The 16,127-nt window shown below is 45.2% G+C and overlaps 1 protein-coding gene across 1 annotated transcript in view; it reads left to right on the forward strand.

Annotated features, from left to right (window-relative positions):
• The first annotated feature begins 3,571 nt into the window (after positions 1–3,571).
• Positions 3,572–16,127, forward strand: part of LOC310700542 (glycoprotein-N-acetylgalactosamine 3-beta-galactosyltransferase 1-A-like) — a 42,265-nt gene continuing 29,709 nt past the window's right edge. Inside the window, exon 1 of the mRNA XM_083490382.1 lies at positions 3,572–3,841. The gene's annotated coding sequence lies outside the window, so the exon portion shown is untranslated. The remainder of the gene's footprint in view (positions 3,842–16,127) is intronic.

Raw genomic sequence — 16,127 nt, forward strand, 5'->3', positions numbered from 1 at the left:
TTGGCATGTCTGGAGCCAGAGGCAAGTCTGGGGATGAGATTTGTCTTCCCTTGGAGAACAAGGAGCCCAGCAATATCAGCCCTCCCTTCCCCACAGGTGGGCAGGGTTTGCGGCACCGAGCGAGGCTCACCTGGGCGGGTGCCACCCACCTGCTTGAGCTGGCCTTTGACCCGCCCTCGGCCAGGGAGGACAATGGATGTCCAGCCAGGGGTGGGCCGAAGGCCAAAAAGAAAAGAAGCTGACTCCTGGGCTCAAGCCTCTTTTGCCATTCTCCCTTCCAGGATCATTTCTTCACTCATTCTTCATTTCTTCATTCACTCAAACACGCACCCGTTGACACAATCACAATTCACGGCGGTTTTACACAAAGCCTTATCTGCTTGCGGTGTTAGTCCCCAGGAATATTCTGTGCACTCGTTCCGTATTGGGGCTGCTACTTCAGCAGCGTTACAGGGTTGGGACCCCGCACACATCAAGACACTGGGGCGCTGGCGCTCGACAGCCTACAAAAGTTACATTCGTCCCGGCTCCTCCTCCTTATCACTTGCAATTTTATTGTCTTACAGGTTTACCCACCATGAAGATCTGGGTGATAGGCCACAGCATTGTCCATTGGGCAGCAGATTATGCACAGTCTCAAAATCATGGCCATAGCCTTAACATCCACCCCAAGGTATGCTTTTATTGGATGGCCCAGCGGGGCATGCGTTAGCGGAGCTTGATGCCCATGCTGCATAGTGCTGCAGCGACCCATGGCCCTCCAAGGGTCTTGATTATACATGCGGGGGAGAACGATCTAGTGGAGCAAAAAGGCATTGCCCTTGCCCTTGCTGCAAGGACAGATTTAAAAAGCCTGCATGCCTTGTACCCATCAATGACCATCGGTTGGTCCAATCTCCTACCCCATCTTCACTGGAGGGGGGCTTCCAATCCCTCTCGCCTCAATTATGCGGTGAGTAAAATTAACAGGGCCATGCGCAGCACCATGCGCCCAATTGGTGGGTTCTCTATCCCACATCCCACCATCACAGCAGATAGAGTTGACCTATTCCGGGGGGACGGGGTGCACCTGACCCCACTGGGCAATGACTTATGGCTGCACGACTTGCGACAAGCCCTTCGGGACTGGATAGATTGCGGGGTTTGATTGGTCCTTGGTTGTGGGACTTGGCAGCAAGACCCCTTAGGGCCTCGAGTGGCGGTTTTAGGCCTTGGCAAGGTAGCCTTTAGTCTAACATCAAGTTGGGGGGGGATGGATTCATACTCCCCATGCGGTGGCGCTTGCAGGGCCCGTTAAAGGGCAAAACCGGGAGTCCCTGGCCCTAGAGCGGCGGCATGTAGGTCAAACTCCCCGGACGAGGTCAGTGGAAGGGCATGCTGCGTACGTTTGCGCTTTGCAGTCCCCTCTCACTGGGCCTCAACTGCCTGCATATCCTCAGCCAGGAGGGCTGAGAGGGCTACCTGCCAAGGCCTGTGCCAAGTTTCCCACTTCTGAAGTTCAATAAAGTTGTGGCCAATTTGAACCCATACTCTGGTCTCTTGTCTTATCATTTGGGCAGTGGCGTAGCGTGGGTTGTCAGCACCCGGGGCAAGGCAAGTAATTTGCGCCCCCTAGCCCCTAACCTGCCGCCGCTGCCAGCTTCTTCTTGCTGCTGCCTGGTCTGGTCTGGTGTGGTTCTCTCCCGCGCTCAGCGCTGCGCTGCGCGGCCGCTGCACTGTCCCTCCCCCAGATAGTTCCTCGCTCTCTCTCCGCACCGCACGCCTGGCACCCACCCCCTCCACAGTGGGCGGCGACCCAGCGGCTCGGATCGGATTCGCACAGCCAGCACTGCAGTGAGAGAGAGTGAGTGAGCCAGGTAGGGGCAGAGAGCTGCGAGTGTGAGCGCGCCCCCCCCAGATGTTGCGCCCGGTGCGGCTGGCCCCCCCTGCACCCCCCACGCTACGCCACTGCATTTGGGGGAAAGGGGTAGGCACCACAGACAGGGTTTAGCGCGTGTGAAGGACATTCTTTATGACCCCCTTATCTGATGAGATCCGTGGAGCAATAGAGAGGCTTGAAAGAGTCAAAATGACAGCAGGAAAAATCCCTTTATTTTGTCATGAGAAAAATAGTACAGACACGCGTTGCCCGATGTCTGGCCCCGAATTCTAAGCGAGCCAGCTTTTTTTATACATTTGCAGAATACAATACCACCTGATTTCTTGTAAACCACCTGATTTCTGGGAAATCGAAAGTTATAGTAAGTTCCTATTACCATGTAAGGTCTTGCCTCCCTCTTTCCTGCCATGGCCCACTACGGCCATTTGCATTCCTGAGTTTGCTTATCTCTTTGCAACCTTGAATAATAAACATTTGCTCCATCAATGTCAGCCTTGTTCTCCTGACGGACTTCTCCTTTCTCAGAAAGGCCTTTGGCGGGGGGGGGGGTTGCTATGGCCCTACACACTGAAGCAGAGAGAACTGCCCTGTGAGAGGGGATGCACATGTTTTGAACCACTACTGTGAAGGTCCCTTTGCTGCACCTCAGATAGTGGGGGAATGTGGAGCGGGAGCTACATAAAAGATGGGAAGAACAGGTAGGCTCACATGAGACGTGGTGATTCTTTGTGTATTCTTGACTTGTGTCATTCAGGGATTCAGCAGAACAAGCTAGCTCAGGGGTCTGCAACCTTTAAGACAAAAAGAGCCACTTGGACCCGTTTCCGAAGGGAAAAAAAAAACTGGGAGCCGCAAATCTCGTCATTATAAAAATAACTTTTTTGTCACTTTTTTATTATTTCTTTGTTTGACCCCTCAGAATTACTCCTCCTCATAGAAATAAACGTTAAGTTAACAAGTTACCTTTTTGTGTGTGTGTGTTCTTCACTCCCCTTCAAAACAGTGACCAGCGTACATGCCCCCTTTCAATGCATGACCAGCGTACATGCCCCTTACAATGTAGCGGGCGGGCGGGAAGGTGACGTCGGGACGGTGCGTGACTAACGCACACACCGCCCCCATGCGACGTCACAGCCAGTACAGCGCCCGCCACAGTGAGGAGTGTCGGGGCGCACAATGCGCCTCCTCCCCTCGCTAGTATCCGCCCTGGAGCCGCAGCAAAGGTGTAAAAGAGCCACATGCGGCTCCGGAGCCGCGGGTTGCAGACCCCTGAGCTAGCTCATAGAACTGAGCCTTGAAATCAACTGGAAGCCTATGAAGATGTCTTAAATTTGGCATTACCTCATGCAGTTCTTACATCTGTCCCTGGGGACATTTTCAAATAGCTTCCAATGGAAAGGAATTGGAAGGGAGACATTTATGCCAGCTCTTGAGTTACTCTAAATAGCCCCCGCTTTGTGTCCTAGTTATTTTCCAGGCCTAAATCATAGAATTGTAGAGTTGGAAGAGACCACTAGGGTCATCTAGTCCCAATCCCCTGCAATGCAGGAATCTTTTGCCCAACCTTGGACTCAAACCCACAACCCTGATATTTTGAGTCTCATGTTTTACCAGCTGTGCTATCTCTGGCCTCAAGGCAACAGCCACTTATGGGAGTTTGCATCACAAAGGCCAGACAATGCCTCTGCAGCGGCCAATCAGATGCCTCTCAGAAAGTCCCAAGCTGGGTGGGTTAGCAACAGTCACCTTCCTTTGCTGTTCCTTGGCAATGATATTCAGAGCCATACCATCTCTGAACCAGGAGTTTCCATATACTAGCCAGATAACAGTTCCATGTGACACTCACCTTACCTTCCTGGCATTCTCCTTCAAGTCGTGAATGAATTGGACCAAGACCCAGGTTAGTGCTGATCGTTGTATCTGGCAACACTGCCATGGAAGATTATCAAGAAACTTCAATTGGTACAATATATATAGCTGTCATAATTTTGACTGGTACAGCCATGTGTATGTATACTAAAAAGGGACACAGGTGGCGCTGTGGTCTCAACCACTGAGCCTCTTGGGCTTGCTGATCAGAAGGTCGGCAGTTTGAATCCCCGTGACAGGGTGAGCTCCCGTTGCTCTGTCCCAGCTCCTGCCAACCTAGCAGTTCGAAAGCACACCAGTGCAAGTAAATAAATAGGTACCGCTGTGGCAGAAAGGTAAATGGCATTTTGGTGTGCTCTGGTTTCTGTCATGGTGTCCTGTTGTGCCAGAAGCAGTTTAGTCCTGCTGGCCACATTACCTGGAAAGCTGTATTTGGACAAACACCGGCTCCCTCGGCCTGAAAGCGAGATGAGCGCCGCAACCCCATAGTCGCCTTTGACCGGATTTAACTGTCCAGAGGTCCTCTACCTTTACCTTTTTTTTACCTATGTATACTAAAAACAATTAATGAACTTACAGGCTTTTTTAAAGGAAGGTTTTGGGTTTTTTAAATTTTTATTCAGAATTTCAGCATAACAATTTATCAAAAACATATCATCCTCATTCCCCCCCCCATTTCCCCCTCCCCAAGAAACCCCCCTCCCCCCCGGACTTCCCTCAGCTCCTCTCTCTGGTTTTTCAGCACATGTTATTCTCTGCATATTATAAAATTGTAAAAATCCTTAAGTTATCTGCCTATATGTTGCCAATAATAAATTAGTGAATGTTTATTCAATTCTGAAGGAAGGTTTTAGTCCTTATGATTGGGGGAAATAGGTCTGAAGCTCCATGAACAGCATCTGGTGAAATCTCAAAAGGGTGCAGCTCAGAATTTCCATTGATTGGAAAGAGTTAAAAGTTGAGTTTGATCAAAAGCAAGTCTAATGGGGAAATCTTAGAATTGTAGAGTTAGAAGGGAACCTGATTATCATATAACCCAACCGAATATATGCTGCTGTCCCATACAGGGATCGAACCTGCAACCTTGGCATTATCAGCACCATGCTCTAACCAGCAGTGGTGGCCTAACTCAGCCCCCCCCCCAGATGTTTTGGGACTACAATTCCCATCATCCCTGACCACTGATTCTGTTAGCTAGGGATGATGGGAGTTGTAGTCCCAAAACATCTGGAGGGCCGGGTTTGGCCACCACTGGCTGCTTAAGCTATCCAGGCTCCTTCCTTCAACAAGCTTATTTACAAACTGGATCCCGACAAAGCCTCACACAAAGGAGATAAGGAACAGCAGCCAGAACAGGGTAGGAAGAAGACAGGGTGGCAGATTGAGAAGCTGCTAAAGAAGAAGATCCAACCTATCCATTCTTAAGGAAATCAGCCCTGAGTGCTCATTGGAAGGACAGATCCTGAAGCTGAGGCTCCAATACTTTGGCCACCTCATGAGAAGAGAAGACTCCCTGGAAAAGACCCTGATGTTGGGAAAGATGGAGGGCACAAGGAGAAGGGGATGGCAGAGGACGAGATGGTTGGACAGTGTTCTCGAAGCTACCAGCTTGAGTTTGACCAAATTGCGGGAGGCAGTGGAAGACAGGAGTGCCTGGCGTGCTCTGGTCCAGGGGGTCATGAAGAGTCGGACACGACTAAACAACTAAACAACAACAACAAAAGAAGATGCAGCCCAACTCAGCAACTGGGAAATTCCAGTACAGGAAATGAGACGGACTTAATGCTTTTCAGTTAGTAAATTTGAGGATTATTTCTGGATCAGCCAGCAGAGGGAACTCCTTTGCCATAAATAGCATATGAAGGTTGGTTGCACATGCTGATTTGGATTTGTCAAATAAATTTGAGAGCGGGTGACTAGAAAGAAGTGGTGTAAATGAGGAAAATTGTAGAGGAGACCCCCCTGTTGGTGAGATGGCTTTTTCATTACTTATCCTTTCTTGCATTCCTAAAATTTGCACAGGAGATAGCAGTGGAAGTTGTTGGAGAGTCTCAGTTTTGTATCGAACAGCTATCCAGGCACAATTCTCGGAACGATTCTGCAACCTGAGATAGCCTTTTGGACTGGCTGCAGCAAGATTGTGTTAGTAAGAGTTACTTAAGAGAGAGCAGTCAGGGATGCAAAGTCGCTGGAAGGGCTCTTAATGACACAGAGTCATGATCACCCTGATCCTGATCTGATAATCTCAGTACATTACCTGCTTAATTCTTTTCCGCTGCTCTTCCCCTGCTTCAGAGAAGGTTTCTGGGCCCAAGGTTTAAACTTCTAAAACTTGTTGATTTAAAAGTTGATAGAATGCCATTTAATCCTAAGATCCTTTTTAAAAAAATAATATTTATTAAGATTTCAAGAACAAAAAATTACATAAAAGACAATGAAAAATATAAAGAAAAAAAGAAAGAAGAAAAAAACATACAAAATGCAAAGTATAGAAAAAATATATATAAAAAAACACACTTAGAAACAAATTTATCCTTCCGTATCTTACATTTCATTTCCTTGCTTCCCTGACCTCCTCTCACCTCCCTTTTTTGTATTCTTGTTCAATTGGTTAATTCAGCAATTCCTTTCCCTCTTTATTTTTGTCTTAGTCCTTTAACTTAATATATTATAGCTTTAAATTCTCACCTATTAACAGCCATTTTTTTCATACAGCTTTATGACATTGCTGCTAGAACCACTTAATTTCATTCTGACATCATTCTAACATTCATTAATTTTGCAGTATTTCTGTAGATAGTCTTTAAATTTCTTCCAATCTTCTTCCACCGACTCTTCACCCTGGTCTCGGATTCTGCCAGTAATCCTAAGATCCTTCCATGATAAAGTAGGGGGAAACATATGCCTTTGCTTTGATACTAAAATATAAATTTAAAAATCAAGTGTTTGGTTTTTAAACAGTGACATCATGAAAAAGCAGCATCAACCTGATAATAAATGTTGGAAATGTAAAGAAACTGAAGGTACATTCTTTCACCTTTGGTGGACGTGCCCAAGGATTAAGGCTTTCTGGAAAATGATATATAATGAAATGAAAAAGGTATTTAAATATACCTTCTTTAAGAAACCAGAGGCCTTTCTCCTGGGCATTGTCGGCCAATTGGTACCAAAGAAAGACAGAACATTCTTTATGTATGCTACAACAGCAGCAAGAATACTCATCACAAAGTATTGGAAGACACAAGACCTACCCACCTTGGAAGAATGGCAGATGAAGGTGATTGACTACATGGGATTGGCAGAAATGACTGGCAGAATCTGAGACCAGGGAAGAGAGACGGCAGAAGAAGATTGGAAGAAATTTAAGAACTATCTTAAGAAATATTGCAAAATCAATGTGTGTTAGAATGAGGCGGCTTTAAAAATCAAATGGAGTACAGCTGTAAAGATTAAGTTAAAAGAAAAGAAAGGTTGACAATTAGATAAAATTAAGGGTGAGGATTTGCTGAACTAAATATTTAAACTGGGAATGCAGAAAGGGGAGGTATGAGGAGGTCGGTGAAGTAAGTTTTAAGAAAATAAGGTTCTGAAATTATACTTGTTCTTTTTTTTGTTTGTGTTTGTGTATTGTTTTGTGTGATATAATTTGTAAAACTTCAATAAATATCTTTAAAAAAAAAGAAAAAGCAGCATCAAGCACATGGCAAGAAAGAAGAGAGAAAAATCTAAAGAAAGGGAGGAAAGGGGGAAAACAATGCAGTGTCTCTTGTTCCTGGCATGTACATTATAAACATCATAGCAGTGAACATCTGAACTACTGCTGTAATAATAATAATAATAATAATAATAATAATAATAATAATAATACCCTGCCCATCTGGCTGGGTTTCCCCAATAAAAGAGAAAAGTATGTAACATTGATTCAGGAGAACATAGACATCTCTGCATGTGCTGACCTTTTGGAAAGCCAGTACAGTGATACCTCAAGTTAAGTACTTAATTCGTTCCGGAGGCCCGTACTTAACCTGAAACTGTTCTTAACCTGAAGCACCACTTTAGCTAATGGGGCCTCCTGCTGCCGCCGCGCCGCCGGAGCACAATTTCTGTTCTCATCCTGAAGCAAAGTTCTTAACCTGAAGCACTATTTCTGGGTTAGCGGAGTCTGTAACCTGAAGCGTCTGTAACCCGAGGTACCACTGTACTGTAGTTGGAGAACAGCAGCGGAGACAGACATTAGACTACAATTTGAGAAAAGATTCTTGCTTTGTGAAAAAATGGGGCTTAAAACAGCAGACTTCTAGCTTGCTTACTGTTTACCAGTCCACATCTTAAAGAAGGTACTGTATAGTATGAAAACCTGGCCAACCCCACAGGGGTACATGTAAAACCCTCCTAGATGTTCAGCGTAGTCCAGCATAGCTTTGTTGGTAAAGCACGAGACTCAATCTCAGGGTTGTGGGTTTGAGCCCCAAGGTGGGCAAAAGGTTCTTGCATTGCAGGGGGTTGGACTAGATCAAGCATAGCCAAACTTGGCCCTCCAACTGTTTTGGGACTACAGTTCCCATCATCACTGACCACTGGTCCTGTTAGCTAGGGATGATGGGAGTTGTAGTCCCAAAACAGCTGGAGGACCAAGTTCAGCCATGCCTGGCCTAGATTATCCTTTTGCTCCCTTCCAATTCTATGATTTGTGTTCCGTTCTAAGTAGAGCCCATGACTATTATTATTAAGCTTATTCTGAAATTCTTGTCTAGATTTGGTTTGGGTCCATCATTCTTAATATTTCCAAAGATGCTGAACAACAAATAAAATTGTAAGTCTCCAGGCAGACCAGTTTTTCATCTGAAGCAGCAAATGTAAAATTCAAAAACAGTTTGTAGGGGTGTTAGGCTGGCTTTTGCCTCAGCTTTGGAAGAAAGCTTCTATTTCCAACATTATTAATCGATGGAATGGAGATTTAAATGTGGCTTGTGTCCCAGTCAATGCTGTGCTGTTTCCATGGCCTGGGGGCTTTGTCATTGTCAAAGCCTTGCTGCTCTGAGGGCTGAGTTGAATTTAAAGATCAATTGAGAATTGCCTATAGTGTACGTAAACCTCATTGTGCATCCCTGAACAATTATGATAGAAGCCTTTACTCACTCACTAAAGTAATTGCAATTCCCAGATGATTCTGTTTGAATTTGGTTGAAAGTTGCTTTGAGTTGGCATGGCAAGAAAAAGCAGCTAACAAATTTAATGAATAATAATAATTCTGGTGTATCATGTTGAGAATCAGAGTGGGGTGGGGTGAGAGAATGTGTCAGGTGACACCTTTGGCCCAATCATTCAGCTGTAAGCAGAAAAATAAGGAACCCACTGTATAGGAACATACACCAACAGGAAAAAACAGGCCAGCATAGAAAGACACAAGTAAAAGGTAAAGGACCCCTGGACAGTTAAGTCCAGTCAAAGGCGACTATGGTGTTGCGGTACTCATCTCACTTTCAGGCTGAAGGAGCCGGTGTTTGTCCACAGACAGCTTCCCGGGTCATGTGGGCCGCATGACTAAACTGCTTCTGGTGCAATGGAACACCATGACGGAAACCAGAGTGCACAGAAACGCTGTTTACCTTCCCACCACAGTGGTATCTATTTATCTATTTATCTACTTGCACTGGTGTGCTTTCAAACTGCTAGGATGGCAGGAGCTGGGACAGAGCAACAGGAGCTCACTCCGTTGCGGGGATTCGAACCACCAACCTCCTGATTAGCAAGCCCAAGAGGCTCAATGGGTGGCGGGTTGCGCTGTGGTCCAAACGACGTTTCCGGGTGCTCTGGTTTCTGCCATGGTGTTCTGTTGCGCCAGAAGCAGTTTAGTCATGCTGGCCACATGACCTGGAAAGCTGTCTGTGGACAAACGCCGGCTCCCTCGGCCTGAAAGCGAGATGAGTGCCACAACCCCATACAGTCGTACCTCGGCTGCTGAATGCCTTGGAAGTCAAACGTTCTGGCTCCTGCACGATCGAAAACCGGAAGTGAGTGTTCGGTTTTTGAACTTTTTTTGGAAGTAAACGTCCAGCGCAGCTTCCACTATTGTTTCCGGTGCACCTGCGCAATCAGAAACCAATTGGAAGCCATGCCTTGGTTTCCGAATGTTTCGGAAGTCCAACAGACTTCCGGAACAGATTCCGTTCGACTTCCGATGTACGACTGTAGCCGCCTTTGACTGGAGTTAACCATCCAGTGGTGCTTTACCTTTTTGACAAAGACACAGTACATGGCAAGCAAACTGCAATGAATGTTTTTGTCACAATGTACCCGCTATTAAGAGGGACGCGGGTGGCGCTGTGGGTTAAACCACAGAGCTTAGGACTTGCCGATCAGAAGGTCGGCAGTTCGAATCCCCATGACGGGGTGAGCTCCCATTGCTCAGTCCCTGCTCCTGCCAACGTAGCAGTATGAAAGCCCGTCCGAGTGCAAGTAGATAAATAGATACCGCTCCGGCAAGAAGGTAAACGGCGTTTCCGTGCGCTGCTCTGGTTCACCAGAAGCGACTTAGTCATGCTGGCCACATGACCCGAAAGCTGTACGCCGGCTCCCTCGGCCAATAAAGTGAGATGAGCGCCACAACCCCAGAGTCAGCCATGACTGGACCTAATGGTCAGCGGTCCCTTTACCTTTAACTGCTATTAAAAGACATACAGCACATGCAAGCGGTACTCCGGAATCATCAAAATAAGTACAATATTACAATTCATAATATATTTTCATTATGTCTGATGCAAGGGAATTATTAGGAGCGGCGGAGCACCTGTAGCAAACAGGACTCTACATGTTCCCGACATGGGACCTCACAAGATGAGTCACCCTGCTCAAGGTCTGGGAAAGTTTACACTATATTGTTTGGCTTGGGTTGCTACCATTTTCTTATATATTGAAGGAGGGGTTTCTCTTCAAAACAGGGATCATTGGGCTCCAGGCCTGTTTGCTATAGCTGTTTCACATCTCCCAAGAATTCCCTTGCGTCAGAGATAATGAAAATATATTAATAATAGTACAGTGGGTTACAGACACAGGTTATACAGGAGGTTACACACTCCGCTAACCCAGAAATAGTACCTTGGGTTAAGAACTTTGCTTCAGGATGAGAACAGAAATCGTGCTCTAGCGGCGCAGCAGGAGGCCCCATTAGCTAAAGTGGTGCTTCAGGTTAAGAACAGTTTCAGGTTAAGAACGGACCTCCGGAATGAATTAAGTTCTTAACCCGAGGTACCACTGTAATATGGTATTAATTTTAATCATTCAGTTGTGGCATGGCATAATCGTGACAGCTGTTCTCTCCACAGAACCTTGAGATACCTGCATATGGCCTCTGTGAATTACGTCTAGCACATGTAGGTCAAAATTGTGAAGTACAGTTTTACTGATCAAATAACTTAAGTGTGCAATTCTGGCCTGGGTCTTCTTTTCTGCTGTTTTGTATAAGCACACTACAAGCTGAGCGAAAAGTAAATTAAGCTGTATTGTAGTCTAATGTTAAATTAAACCTGCACAAACTAAGTTCGCCAACCAGGCCACACCTCTGAGTTGCCTCTCTAGGAGCTGGTTTCCTGGGTCATACCTGTTTCTCTTAAAAGGACCACATGGTAGATATTTAATTGATAATACATACATTACAGCCTGTATATGTTGGGTTTAATAGATAGTGGAACAGCCACAGCTTTCCATTCCAGTAGGGATAAGCAGAGGCAGAGCCTGTGCAAACCCTCCAATATTCCGTTGAACAAAATCGGGATGCACATAGTTTGGTGTCGCACTCTTGCGGAAACCAGTTGTGTAATCAGGGCACCACTGCAAGCAACAGCACCCGCTGCAAGTTCGTCCTCACTGCTGAGCTTGGGTGCGGCAGCACTGGAGAGGGGAAACGGGATATTCTGGAATCTAATCAGAAGGTGGGATGGTTTCTGTAATTCTGGAATGTCTTGGGAAAATCAGGACAGTTGTGTGCTCTGTCGCTGGAGTTGGGAGGTCTGCTCATGCTGTGCTCTTTGTGATGATCCCAATTGGATAGGAAGCATCACCCGATCTGGCCTAGCATAGCCGTGCAACTTATGCTGCCAATTAAGATTTGTTTAACTCACTAACAGGAAGGATTCGAAACCGGCGGGACCAGAAATTCACGGAAGACTGGAGTAAATTTACAGACTACTTGAAAAGTATTTGTGAAGATCAGACAACGTATGTAGGTTTGCAAGAAGTTTTGTGAGGAGTATTACTGGAAGTATTGCAAAAATGGAGAAGGGGAAGGATGATTTGTTAAGAGATGTAAAGGCAATATAAAGTTAAGAAATGCATAAGAAGTGGTTAAAACGATGGATCATCAGAGGTGCTGATGGAAATCTAAAAAGATTGTATAAGTGATAAGTTTTGTGGTACATTTATATGTTAAAATCAATAAAAATATATAAAGGGGGGGAGATTTGTTTAACTCAATGATTTGGGTGGGTATGGCTGTTTCTTGTCTTAAGAAGAAGCAGGAAATGGTTCTAAAACCAGTAAAGTATGACCCATGGCCTGTTTTCTTTCCCCATCAATTTCTCATATCCTATTTCCTGGATCTATAAATTATTAAATGACACACCTGGGACAGGTGGCTTGGTGCCACAGACTCCCCTGGACCTGGGTGTAAAATAATTTAATATACAAGAGCTACCAGTACTGCTAATATTTTCTTTGTGAGCAGCCAGCTTCCTGAACCCTGCTTGTTGGCCGCATAGTTTCTGGATTCAGTAAAAGCTCACAGCACCAACCTCACTATATTTGGCAAATACGTACTCTTCCCAGAAAGTAGATCAAATAGTATCAGGAATTTAAGTGCGTTTGTTGGAGTTGCCACTAGAGCCGGCCGACATTTAAATTGAAGTTCAGCTGCGATACCAGTTTCAAACTTTTTCAGCTGGCAATATATCGCACCTCCTCACCCTGCCTGTCCGTCACTGTTGGAGGCAGTATGATTCTGAATGCCAGTTGATGGAAACCGCAAGACTTCCATGCAAATCTTCTCTGTATCGTTCCAAATTTTTTTTTAGTATATGTGCTGCCGGAGCGAATATATAGTTCAAATATATGTTGGAAGTGTAAGGAAAAGGAGGGGACATTTTATCATATGGGGTGGGATTGTAAGGTAATTAAAAAAAATTGGGAAATGATATACAACGAATTGAAGAAAATGTTCCATTTAACATTTGTTAAAAAACCCGAGGCATTTTTGTTGGGGATTGTAGACCTGCCAGAAAAGTTGAAAAACATCTTCATGTATGCGACAACAGCCGCGAGAGTTCTGGTAGCACAAGGATGGAAGACTGAAGAAACCCCAACTAAAGAATCATGGCAAGAAAAATTGACGGACTATGCAGAACTGGCAAAACTGACATACAAGCTACGGGACAAGGATAACTGTGACTTTAAGGATGAATGGGAACCCTTTACAAAGTATCTGAAGATGCAACAAAGCGAACTGGACTCCTTGGCAGGTTTTGAATAAACATTCACAAACTTTTTTATTGATAATAATCAGCTAAATAGTTTGAGGATCTATACAACTGTGTAACATGCAGAAAACAGCATTTTTAGAGAAACCAAAGACTGGAACTGAGGGAAGTCGGGGAGGGGGGAGGGGGAGGGAGGAAAAATGGGGGGGGACAAGGATGATATGTTTTTGGATAATATGTCTTATTATAATTTTGAATAAAAAAATAATTAAAAAAAAAGAAACTGCGGGACTCCCAAAAGAGGGAATGTCTGGAAATTCCTCAATGTATGGCAACACTATGCTTGAGGGCTTCCCACAGGCATATTGTTGGCCACTGTGAGAAGACGATGCTGCAGTAGATGGAGCACTGGCCTGAAACAGCAGGCTCCTCTTATGTGTGGAGTAAATAAGTGAATAAGGCTCAAGGCTCATGTGTATTTTTGGCTGTTCCCATGGCAACAAAAACATTATCTTTCTCTTCTCTTCTCTACCCTCCCATGCTCTTTCTAGCTCATGTTGCCCTAACTCCTTTTTTTAAAACTCTTCGTCAATACTGAGAAGTTTTCACGAATGCATAGCAACATATAATGTCACTTAGCAAACAAAAAGGATATACGGTGGTACCTCAGTTTTCGAACGTAATCCGTTCCGGAAGACCGTTCGAGTTCCAAAACGTTTGTAAACCGAAAACTCAAAACGGAAAACTCAAAACGGAAAACTCAATACGGAAGTCGCGTTTCTGGTTCAACTTCCAAGGCGCGTTCGAAAACCGAAGTAATTACTTCTGGGTTTACGGCGTTCAAGTTCCAAAACGTCCTGCGGGTGAGGGGAGCACCCTGTTGCAACAGTTCAATAAAGATCAAGCTTACTAGCTGCTTTGCTTCTCAATATTCTCTGGTTGGCCTCTGTTATTCTCTCCTACCAATAGGGAACCTATGTAAGGACTCTATATGGGGCTCTTGGATACCCCATAAGGGAAAAGGGCAATTTTTGTTTACAATAATAGATACAGAGCAACCTAGAAAATATTTGTGTTTTGGCTTTACCTTGAAGAAAATTGTTTGCTTTGGTAAGTTCATCCATTACATATCAGTCCCATATCTTTCAATGCTAGCTCAAAATAATGAGATGTAAAGATCCTTTCCCTGTGCTTAAAGCTACTTCTGTTCTAACTCTTGAGTAACTGTTTAGTTTTACAAGTCCTAAGATGTCCCCTTTTCCCTGTTTGTTGAGGCGGGGGAAGGAGATGAAAATTCTTGTGCTATTTGTTCTCTGTACCTGAACTAGCTGAAAAGCTAGTTTTTCTTGCCACACTTAGCAAATATATTGATGTCATACTTGTTCCATAAAATATCTGCTTCCTTTTTCTGCGTCATTGCTCTCCAGGATAAAGTTCCTCATTCTATAGGCCTGAAACCCTGGAAGCAGAGATCTCTGAATTCAGGCATCTCAAAGCAAATGTTGCCACAGACTCAGCCAACGAAGCATTTTCATTTGATTTCCCTTTTGCACCCTGGTTCAAGTGTCCTGATTTTCCAGGGACAGAAGCCATCCAAGTTACTGATTTGATCCCAGAATGTCCTGGTTTTCATTTTTCCTCCCTTCCATGTCTCTGAGAACAATCAAAAGTGGTGGAGAGATCAGAAACATGCACACACATTCTCTTTGGAAACAGGGGCCTTTGCTCTGTGTGGGGTTGTGTGTGTATGTGTGGTGTAAAAACGGAGTCCTGATTACACTGAAAATAAGGTAAAGGGACCCCTGACCATTAGGTCCAGTCGCAGACGACTCTGGGGTTGCGGCACTCATCTTGCTTTATTGGGCAAGGGAGCCGGCGTACAGCTTCCGGGTCATGTGGCCACATGACTAAGCCACTTCTGGCGAACCAGAGCAGCGCACGGAAACACAGTTTACCTTCCCGCCAGAGCAGTGCCTATTTATCTACTTGCACTTTGACGTGCTTTCGAACAGCTAGGTTGGCAGGAGCAGGGACTGAGCAACGGGAGCTCACCCCGTTGTGGGGATTTGAACCACCAGCCTTCTGATCGGCAAGCCCTAGGCTCTGTGGTTTAACCCACAGCACCACCCGCGTCCTTCATACTGAAAATAAAATGCACCAAATACAGTGGTGCCCCGCAAGACGAATGCCTCGCAAGACAGAAAACTCGCTAGACGAAAGAGTTTTCCGTTTTGGAGGTGCTTCGCAAAACGAATTTCCTATGGGCTTGCTTCGCAAGACGACAATGTCTTGCGAGTTCCTGCTTTTTTTTTTTCCCTCCCCCCTTTTTCTAAGCCGCTAAGCCGCTTATCAGCTGATCCGATCAGCAGATAAGCCGCTAAAAGCCGCTAATAGCGCTAATCCGCTAATCCGTCAATGGACTTGCTTCGCAAGACAAAAAATCCGCTAGACGAAGAGAATCACAGAACGGATTCTTTTCGTCTTGCGAGGCACCACTGTAAAGGAAAGGTGAAGCTGGCATACGAAGCCCTTCCTATACGTAATTTTGAAGGAAAATGTCACCAATCCATTTAAAAGATTTTATTTGCAATGCTTCAGCAGCAAGCCATTTTCTTTTAGGGTTTATTCCTTTATTGTAAACTGAGCCTTACACTGCAAGCCCTTATATGTCTACTCAGAAGTAAATCCCACTATATTCAATGGAGCTTACTCCCAGATAACTGGGTAAAGACTGTACAGTGGTAACTCGGGTTACAGACACTTCAGGTTACATACACTTCAGGTTACAGACTCCGCTAACCCAGAAATAGTACCTCGGGTTAAGAACTTTGCTTCAGGATGAGAAAAGAAATCACGCGGTGGCGGCGCAACAGCAGCGGGAGGCCCCATTAGCTAAAGTGGTCTTCAGG

This window comes from Podarcis liolepis (assembly GCF_965112155.1).
Source record: "Podarcis liolepis genome assembly, chromosome: 2".
NCBI classification, from domain to species: domain Eukaryota; kingdom Metazoa; phylum Chordata; class Lepidosauria; order Squamata; family Lacertidae; genus Podarcis; species Podarcis liolepis.